Source organism: Leptonychotes weddellii, chromosome 9 (genome assembly GCF_054177405.1).
Source record: "Leptonychotes weddellii isolate Sample4059 chromosome 9, ASM5417740v2, whole genome shotgun sequence".
NCBI classification, from domain to species: Eukaryota; Metazoa; Chordata; class Mammalia; order Carnivora; family Phocidae; genus Leptonychotes; species Leptonychotes weddellii.
The window spans coordinates 35411029-35420169 of record NC_138377.1 but is presented as its reverse complement, the minus strand read 5'-3'; the positions used below and the strand labels follow the sequence as shown (position 1 = coordinate 35420169).

Sequence of the window (9141 nt, the reverse complement as noted above, 5' to 3'; positions counted from 1 at the left end):
CTGAGAGGGACACTGCCCTCAAAGCCAGGACGACAGCGGCTCCAAGAAGATTAAATAAAGAGGGGTGTGTGTGTGTGTGTGTGTGTGTGTGTGTGTGTGTGTGTGTTTGTAGGTTGCAACGCAGGCCTATTTTACAGCCAGGGAATGAGAGATGTCCTGCAATTTCAGTCCCATCATCTGTTATTTTGTGTATATGTGGAGAATGTTTAGTAAAACTGTACAAACAAATGAAGCTGTAATTATCTTAAGCCTCATTTGCACACCTTGTTCCAAAGCAATTATTAAAAAGATTTTGAAAACAATTAGTGTCTCTAAACAAAGATAATCTATTGTCAGTAGCTGAGACTGGCAGCAGATAAGAACAATGCGGGAAGATAAGGGGAGCAGAATGGTAGAAGGAGAGTGACTTTATAACTATACTTATCTCTGATTAGATAAGTTCAAAACAGAATTTTAAGTACACTTCAAAAATGCTTTTGATTTAAATGCACCCTCTTAGTGAATGTGAAGAACAAACTCTAGGCTCTTTAAACTTGCTTGTCTTCTTCAAATATGTTTTGATTACATTAGCCAGAGCCCAGCTCCACAGAACCATTTATGTATTAAGACATAAGTGGGAGAAGGAGCACTGCATAAGTTTCCCCTGGTATTATTTATATGGTTTCAAAATAATGTGCCCAGTTCAGTGCACCCTGCAATGTACATTTTAAACTCATGAAGGGTTTCACCCTTCTGTCCTGGCTATCTCTCCAGAGGTACCAAGTAGAGAAAAGCTGCTTCTCCCCTGAACTCCCACACAATGCATTTTTGCATCCTTAAAATTCTGCAGTATCCCATGCAATTAGACCTTGGAAATAGATGCTGATATTTCATTACCTTTAGAGTTATTGTTTTAAAAATCCATGTAATGGGTGCATAATATTTCTTTTCTTTCTTATTTTTCTTTTCTTTCTTTTTCTTTTCTTTTTTCTTCCTTCTTCTTCTTCTTCTTCTTCTGCTTCTGCTTCTTCTTCTTCTTCTTGGTGCGTATTATTTCAAAAGAGCCCTTACCATATGGTGTGCCCAATGACTTACTTTCTAAACTGGAAGCCTGGCACGGCTGAGCCCAAGCCCATGTGTCTGGTAATTTTCCCTCGCCGTCTTATTTTAGTGCTCATGATGTTTCAGATGAAGTCTTAAGGAGCTGCAGTGTCCTGCCAGAAGGAACGTCTCTGCTTGGAATAGTCCTTATTGACATGGCAGCTGTATGAGGACCAGAACGGAAGCTTAAACTCCGCTCTAAAAATCAGTTAATACCCTCAAGTCTGGAGCAAGTGCGCAGAATTAAAATGTGTGTGTAGGGGGTGGAGGGTCTGTAAGTCCAGCCACGTCTCTTAAAAGACAAACGGTAAGTTGAGTATGGGGTGTACTTTATAATTAACAATTTTGTATAAGGAAATGAGCCGTAGCTTGGACAAATAAGGGCAGGTATAAATTTACAGGGGATGACGAGGAGCAGAAAGATGGCAATTAGACACCAATATGACCACCTTTTTTTCTGCTTCCTCAGACCTCTCTGCCCACTTCTTTTCATCTTTCTTCAAAAGGAACAAGGACGTGAGAGACGTTGGCGACAACTGGGGAGATGACCGCGTGGGTGCCGCGATTGCGGCACCGCGATGATGAGCTGTGGTGCTAGTCCTAAGAGGCCGTGCCCGGGCCCACCAGCCTTTCTCCTTGCGTTTAATCCAATAGATCGCGGGACTAGAAAGGAGAGGTGCTATTCGCATTGTACCAATGAGCCTACCTACTATTTCGATCCCTTGGTTAGGGAAACCAATTGTTATAAATGTTAATTGTTGGCTCGGATATATAAGGTTTCCCAAAATGGAGCCTTTCAGTGAAAACCACTAAAAGAGGTAAAATGACATGAATTTACAAACCACATAAACCAAATGATCCATTTTAAATCGCACACAGAAAGGTTTGAGTTGTTCTAGTAACTTAAAACCTTTGCTGTCAATGCAAATCACACGAAAAACAGAGATGCGTCGGAGATTTAAAGGGAACGAGCAACTATAGCTGCTGCCCTTGCTGCTTCTCGGCGGCTCCCGAGGGTAACGCGGCTGGCGACCGTCGCCCGACGCCTGGTTTCGGCTCTTCTGTGCCTCCTCAGTGCAGGTAACCGCCGGGTGCGCACAACCAGTTTCTGGAAAAGGCCAATGCACTAGCTGCTGGTGGGGTTTCTCGGCTGGGTCGATATATAAGGCCTTGGTTTGAAAACCTCTGTGTGGAACCCACTTGCTTCCCCTTCTGGCTTGGAGAGAGATGCTTTGGGGCTCCCGGCCCGCTTTCTTGGCATTCCTTCGCCATCAAGAACTACAGCGGGGATCTTACTCTACCTACAGATATTTGGAAGGGAAGAGCATCGGGAGGTGTTCCTTCAATAAATTAGCGTCGTCGTTCTGGGGCAGTGCGGAGACTCCCCAAATCCTGGCTGCAGTGACAACATTCACCTTTTTCCTCTGCTTGGTTGGAAACGCCGGGTGCCCTCGACCCTTGGGATCCCGGGCTGCGACGGCCAGCACGGCGCCGGAGCAGCCGCCCACCTGCCTCCTGGGGGACCGTGCTCCCGGCGAGGTCTGAATAGGTCGAGGACTCAGGCAGGGAGATTTGCGGACCCCGAGAAGAGAAACTCAAAACCAGTCCATTAGTAAATGAGTTTTGTGTTGTCAAGGCTCTTTCCCATCCACTTGCTGTTCTGAAAAATAGATCACGTTTCGTTATCTTTAGTGGGAATCTGCAACGTGACACCGGATCCGCGCGGCCCCCGCCTCTCTCCCTCCCTCCTTTCCAACCTCGTTCGGCAGGGCCAAGGGGAGCCGGCCGGCCTCCGCAGCTTATTTCTGAACAATGAAGATTTGTCTGTTCCCCTAATATATTTATGTATGTATGGAAAGAGGCAGTTTTCTCCTGGAAGCGGGAAGCTGCGAGGAGAGCCTCCCACTTCCTTGGTGAGAAAATCCAGCGCCAGCCCAAGACGCCAGGAGACCGGCGCCCCCCGCCCACACCTGGACAAACAGAGCGGGCTGCTAGCCCGGCTTGCTGCTAAAAACCCTGCCGCCCCGCGCGGCTCCTGAAAATACAGGCTCCGCATTGTCCCAGGGGCGGGGAAAGGAGACGAAGACCAGCACTGAGAGACAGCGCTGCGAGGGAACTCAGATTGGAGGACAGGGCTGGGCTGTGGGTTTGGAGAGCTTATCCTCCCTTGTGTGTGTCCTCCCACGTCTGGTCTCTCTCTGTGTGTCCCTCTAACTTCTCTCTTTTCATTCTGAAAGAGGAAACTCGTTTATTTTGTGTGCGAACCTCGTTTCTCATTTCTCATTTATTCTCTTATCTCTCTCACCCTCTCTCCCTCACTGTCTCAATCTCATTGTTTCTCTCTGTCCTTCTGTCTCTGTCTCTGTCTCTGTCTGTCTCTCTCTCTCTCACACACACACACACACACACACACACACACCCTCGCACACCCTCGGGATCTCTTTATTTCTCTCTGGCCGGGTCTCCTCCCTTCCGCCAGGCTCCGGGCGCCTGCATCTTTCTGCCGCGGACCTGAGGTTTCACAGACAGAGGGTGCTGGCGCGGGGCAAGTCAACGCTGAAGTCCGGGCAGGGGCATCGCGCTCAGCCTGGAGACCAGCTAAGCTAAGCGGTGGCGTCGACAAAACGTGGGGGAGCCCGTGGGTAGGGCGGAGGAAGAAGGTGGGCTGGCCACCTGGACGGAAAGGGCCGCCTTCAGCTGCGTTCTGAGAAGGCTGTGGCTGAGGGACTCACCAATGACCATATTTGAGCCAGAAGATGCCACTCGACACCAGATGCCAAGCACCTTTCTAGAAAATGAAGGGGAGTGTTATAAGAATCCATTCTTAAGAACTGAAGACACTCTTGTCACCTTTTTATTAATATCATCTTAGGGCAAATTTACAAAAAAAAAAAATCTTCAAGAGTCCTTATCTTCCACTGAATTTCCAATCAACTTTTTTCTCAACTAATGTACATTCTGAATACCGCATCTGTCTAAGCTAAGAAGAATTTCCTTTTGGGAGGTGAAAGCCTGCAGCTCCTCCTGTTCAGAGGAAAGTGCTAGTGACGGTAATGCAGGGTGACACTAAATAAACAGTTAGGGTGGACTGGAAAGATGGAGTTAATTATCCAGTGAGCTGCGTTTCAGCCCAGACCATCAGGGGCTGATTTGTTTTGGCTCACAGTCCAAGGAAGGAGACAAACCACTCTCTTCTCTACATCTCTTAGGGATCCTGATCACTGGTGTCTCAAACAAAACAAAAAACAAAAGCCACTACTTAGGTATCACTATTTCAATTAAAATTTTGGTTATTACACCTCTACAGACTCTGCAGAAAATGTCTACTCCACTACCCCCTAGCCCTGGAGAGAAGACCCAAAGTGACCCAAAACTGCACTCCCCAAATCCTTTTTTAAGAGGCCCCCTGGTAAGGAAAGTGTACATCCAGCACCCCCACCCCATCTTTTCCCTTAGATTCTTACAATTTTATATAACTACATGTTCATAAAAACTAAGATGTTGGCCTGGTTTTCACGATGATTTTACTCCTCCCCCACCCCCCCAAAATCAGGCTTCTTGAAATTTAAGATGCAATTAGATTTATTGTTTGCGTGATTCAGTGACTATCCAGTTTCTTCAGGTAAGCCTGCACTTATATATAAATCCTAGTAACTTAAAACTTCTCCCTCCCCACGTTACTCTTCCCTCCCTCCCCTCAGCCCCCTCCCACCGCACTTCCCCGGCACATTCTGATATTAATAATCCCTGGCTGCCCCTCTTTCCGGGTCATTACGGTACTGCTGGTCTCTAATCAATCCTAATGCGATGGCAATTGGAGTCCCTGATGACTGCGGCTCGGGTTTCTTGTAATGGCTCTACCACATTTTCCTGGACCTCCTCCTTTAACCTGAGATGCCAGGGGGACGAGTCCCTTCTCGGCTGCTGATTACTTCAAGATGTGGGGGCTGGTTTGAGCAGAATGAGAAAGAGACACGCGCACAGCGTGGCTACCACTGTGGGCTGGGCGGCTGGGGCTAGCAAAGGCGTCTGCACACCCGGCGCCGCACCCGAACGCCTTTTGCTACTCTCTTTTTTCTTTTCTTCCCATTTTCCAGGCCCAAACTCACCCTGGTGGACAGAGATGAAGATTCTTAAAAGCTTTTTTTTCTTCTTCTTTTTTTTCCTTCTCCTGATAATGGCGATGCTTCGTGGTCTCTGGGCCTCTGCAGTTCCCGCGGGTTCCCAAAATGCAGCGTCTGCCTGGGCTCCCAGGCCAGGCCTGACCCTCGTTCAGCAGTGAAAGCCTCTCCCCATTCGTCAGAGCCGACTCTCTTTGCTCGTAGTTATTTTCTCCCAGTGCAATTCCCTCCTCCCCAATTTTAGCGTACTTGTACCTAAGAGGAACAGGAGTTTTATCCATCTTTTCTCGCTGACCCTCGACGTCTCTTCCCTTCTTTACTCCAGTAGTGCCTGAAACTCTGCCGAGGCCCGGTCATGCCAGGATATGACCCTCTTCTCTTTCAACCTCCGAGGGTCCATCGCTCAGAATCTTTAATCACTAGGGACAAAGGGCCGACACTTCTTTTTGGCTGATGCCATTGGGAGAGACAACCAAGAGTTAGAACTTGCCCTAGACCTCCTTCTCCCCACCCCTACGAAATCTCCCTAGCTTACCCTACCCTGGTCCAGGCCCCGCAGCGAGGCGATCAGCACGTTCTCGGCATTTGTATTCTTCCATTTCTCAGCCTAAAGCCATTTAGCGTAACCCGAGCCTAGGATAATTGCCACGTTTCTGCCGCGATACTTCTAAAAACAAGATAATGCTTCTGAATTGCGGAAGAAAGTGCTGTGGACAAATTGGGCGCTGAGCTGCCGAGATGGATCGCTTTGTTAGGGCGGCGGTGGTTTGCGACTCAATTAGTGCATTTCTGAGAGCTGCTTGCGCGCTGGAGCCGGGTCAGCTCGAGGGGAACTACCCCTGTGGCTCCCAGGCGCAAGGAGAGTTTGGGGGAAGGTGTGTGAAAGTACTTCAGGCCTGTACCTGTGTCGGTGCAAATCCACGCCATAGGAAATGTTTTTGCAGTCCCACACGAATACATTGGGTTCTAAAGGATCCAGATGTTTGCGGACAGAAGCTTGACAGCCTCCGCTCTGAATGGGCCGAGCGGCATTTGTCTGAAGCCCTAGTCCTCTGAGCTGTGTGGAAAGAAATACTGGGTGGAGCGTGCTGGGAAGATGCCCACTCATGCCCCTCCGCGCGTCTCGCCCACCCGCCTGGGTTTGAATTTTGCAACAACTTTTCTAACACCGCGGCTGTGCCCTTCTGCAAGCCCGCAGGGTGAGGTTTCCAGAGCTGGCAGACCGCGAGGGACGCGTTTAGGGCTTGGAACAAGGCTATAAGAACTTTCCTTGCCTCCACTCAAGTTCACTCGCCACCCTCCCATCACCGGCTTGCAGATCCAGGTCCACTTTTGGCCGGCGGATCTTGCGGACCGGGATAAGCCGCTCTGCCAGGTGCGCGCGCGCGTCCAAGTCGCCGCGTGCGCGCTCGCGCGCGGAAAAGAGCTCGCAGCCCCGCCCGCCCGCGGGCAGTGCCTAGGCGGGGGAGCCAGGCCTCGCTCCGGTCCCACCGCCTGCGCCCGGAACCCCTCCCTGGGGCCACGCGAGAGCTCTCGGGCGCCGCGTCTGCGCCGGGGACAGCTCCGCCCAGAGCTGCAGTCAGAGGTCGGGCGCTCCTGCCCCGCCAAGCGCAGGCCTCGGACCCCGCCGCTGTCGTGGGTTGTTCCCCGAGGCGATTATTCGCGGGGGCGTGAAGGAGGGGACCGGGCTGAGGAGGGCAGGGGCAAAAAGCAGGCGCGCGGAGGTCAGCGGAGCAGGGAGGGGGTCCAGGCGCGGCGGGCGCGGCCGCAGGAGAGAGAGGGCGCTGTCTTCCTGGCAAAGGATCCCCGGGCTGGCCGGCAGGAACTGAAACAAAAAAGAAAAGAAAATCTGCCGTCTGAGTCCCGGGGGTGAGGGGCGCGCGGGGGGAGGGGCTAGTTGGCCCGGCGGATTCTCGGCCCACCGCCCGGGAACCGCCTGGCCTGTGGTGGCCTTGCCAGCGCCGAGTAGCCCCGAGCCGGACTCGCAGGAAAGGGATCTTCCCTGGGTTCCTTTAGCTTTCCCCACAGTTGCCTTCTTTCAGGGCCATCCTCCCCTCGCTTTCTTCCTCAGAGAACTGGAGGTGTTGGGTAGGGTCGGTCTCGCTTCACTGACGATTGAGGTGCCCCAGTTTCCCCGAGGCGAGCAGGGAGCGGAGCGATTCCGGATTCCCTTGCCCGGAGCGGGGCCGGCTTTTCGGTTTCGTGAATTCTCCAGAAGGAAACCCGGACGCCGACCAATCTTCAAATCGAAGCCTCGCAGCAAGTGGCCTCACCTGGTTTGGCCGCGCCTTGCCCAGGAACAACGAAGAGAAGACCCTCTTATTTACCGTCACCAGTTAGCCGGGGCGCACACTCAGAGACCAGAGGGTCCCGAAGACAACTGCTGTCAACCATTCCCCACCCAAACCCACAAATCTAAAAACTGAATTTATATGAATTCAGGAGAAACTGCTATCCCTCCATTCCAAAAGTACATACTTCTCCTCTGCCATCTACAAAGGAAAATGTGTTCTTGTCTTTCCGTGCTCGTAATAAAGAAGGCGAAGCAAAGCAAAAGGATCCCAAAGTCCCTCATCTTCTGTCTTGAAAGGTCCCTCTGTATTAACGGATGTAGTAAAAGGCCCTCCTGGTTTTTACATAGATGACCAGAACCGAACCTCTCCTTACACGTCTGTCACCAGAGAGTCTCAAGCTCCAGTCTCCACGTGAATTTCTTGGGGAGTAGAGACTCTTCCATAGCCCTTCCAGTAGAATTTAGGTGGCCCTGTAGTTCCGCCTTTGGCAAGAGAGCAATTTCCTAGGAGTAACTGGGTGGCCTGGCTACAATCCGCCTGCCTCTTCACATTGAGAAACACTTCTCTTGCGGGAACGTCTGTTTCTATTCATCCGATTTTCTAATTTCTTTGATCAGCTTAAATATTTTCTTGGCAAACGGAAATTGACCATGCCATGAATATGATAACAACCTGCTTGGAAAAAAAGCTATTTTGTTTCCAAGCAGCAGAAAAAAAAGGGTGGGGGTGGGGGGAGCTGGCTGGTTAGGAATGCCTATAACAGATTTCTGCACGAACATCTTTGCAGTCTGAAGCAGCCTTGTGAAGCTGCCTTTTCCCTCAATACAGTTTCTTCCCTTTCTCCCCTCCCCTCAGATAAACACACACCTGGCCTCCTAAAAGTCTTTGATAGTCTTTATAAAAAAAATAGAACTTCAATAGACGCCTCTGGAGAATTTCCTTTTAAAACATAGATGAAAGGCAAGGTTAATACAATGTTCTCTTAATCCCTTTGCCTTCTGAGTCAAAATAAATATTTTCTTCTGCATATGATTGTACATCCTGCCATTTGGCTGTGGCTATAAGCAAATCGACCTGTAATAAAAGTGTTTTGAGGCTGTGTATTAAATGCAGTTCGCTTGAAATCAAGGGGATGGTGAGGGAGGGAGGGAGGAGTCTTACTTCACAGGCAAGAGTTGGTGGGTTTCTGAAAAAGCTGCAAGAAAAGGACCTTTCACCTCTCATTAGTGATGGCATCAGTGCTCGGGCAGAGTGGAGCTGAGGTCATGTTACATATGGCACACAGTCTGCTCTGCACTTGAAACGTCAGCTTTGAAATTTTAGAGAGGGGAAAGGTCATCTTTAATAAGCTAAAGTCTGGGGCTCCCATTGCCCTCCTCACAAACTGGGTGGGTGTCCATATGCTTCAAACCTTCTGCACAAGTTTTGTTGTTGTTGTTGTTTTAATTTGTAGTTTTAAGCTGATTTTTTTTCACATCTTCAAGTTGTAATGTTTTCAGCTGTTAATACTCCAAAAGGACTTTCATTTTTAGAATGACTCTGTCATCTTTCCTTTTCTTTTTATGTAATCATAAAACCGTCTGTTCTGAGTGATAGCTTTTAGAACTCAACTTCCCAGGAGAAATGAAGTGTATCTGTCCATCTGC

The 9141-nt window shown here is 49.9% G+C and overlaps 1 long non-coding RNA gene across 2 annotated transcripts; it reads right to left on the bottom strand.

Annotated features, from left to right (window-relative positions):
- Positions 1–1392: 1392 nt before the first annotated feature.
- On the bottom strand, positions 1393–8127 carry LOC145723418 (uncharacterized). Of its 2 annotated transcripts, none has more exons than XR_014148441.1 (4): positions 6104–8127; positions 5190–5868; positions 3592–3868; positions 1393–2740 (listed from the first exon to the last, which is right to left on the bottom strand). It is a non-coding gene; the product is annotated as an uncharacterized LOC145723418 (long non-coding RNA). The 2 variants fall into 2 exon arrangements; XR_014148440.1 differs by having other exon boundaries at positions 5190–5456.
- Between the last annotated feature and the right edge of the window lie 1014 nt (positions 8128–9141).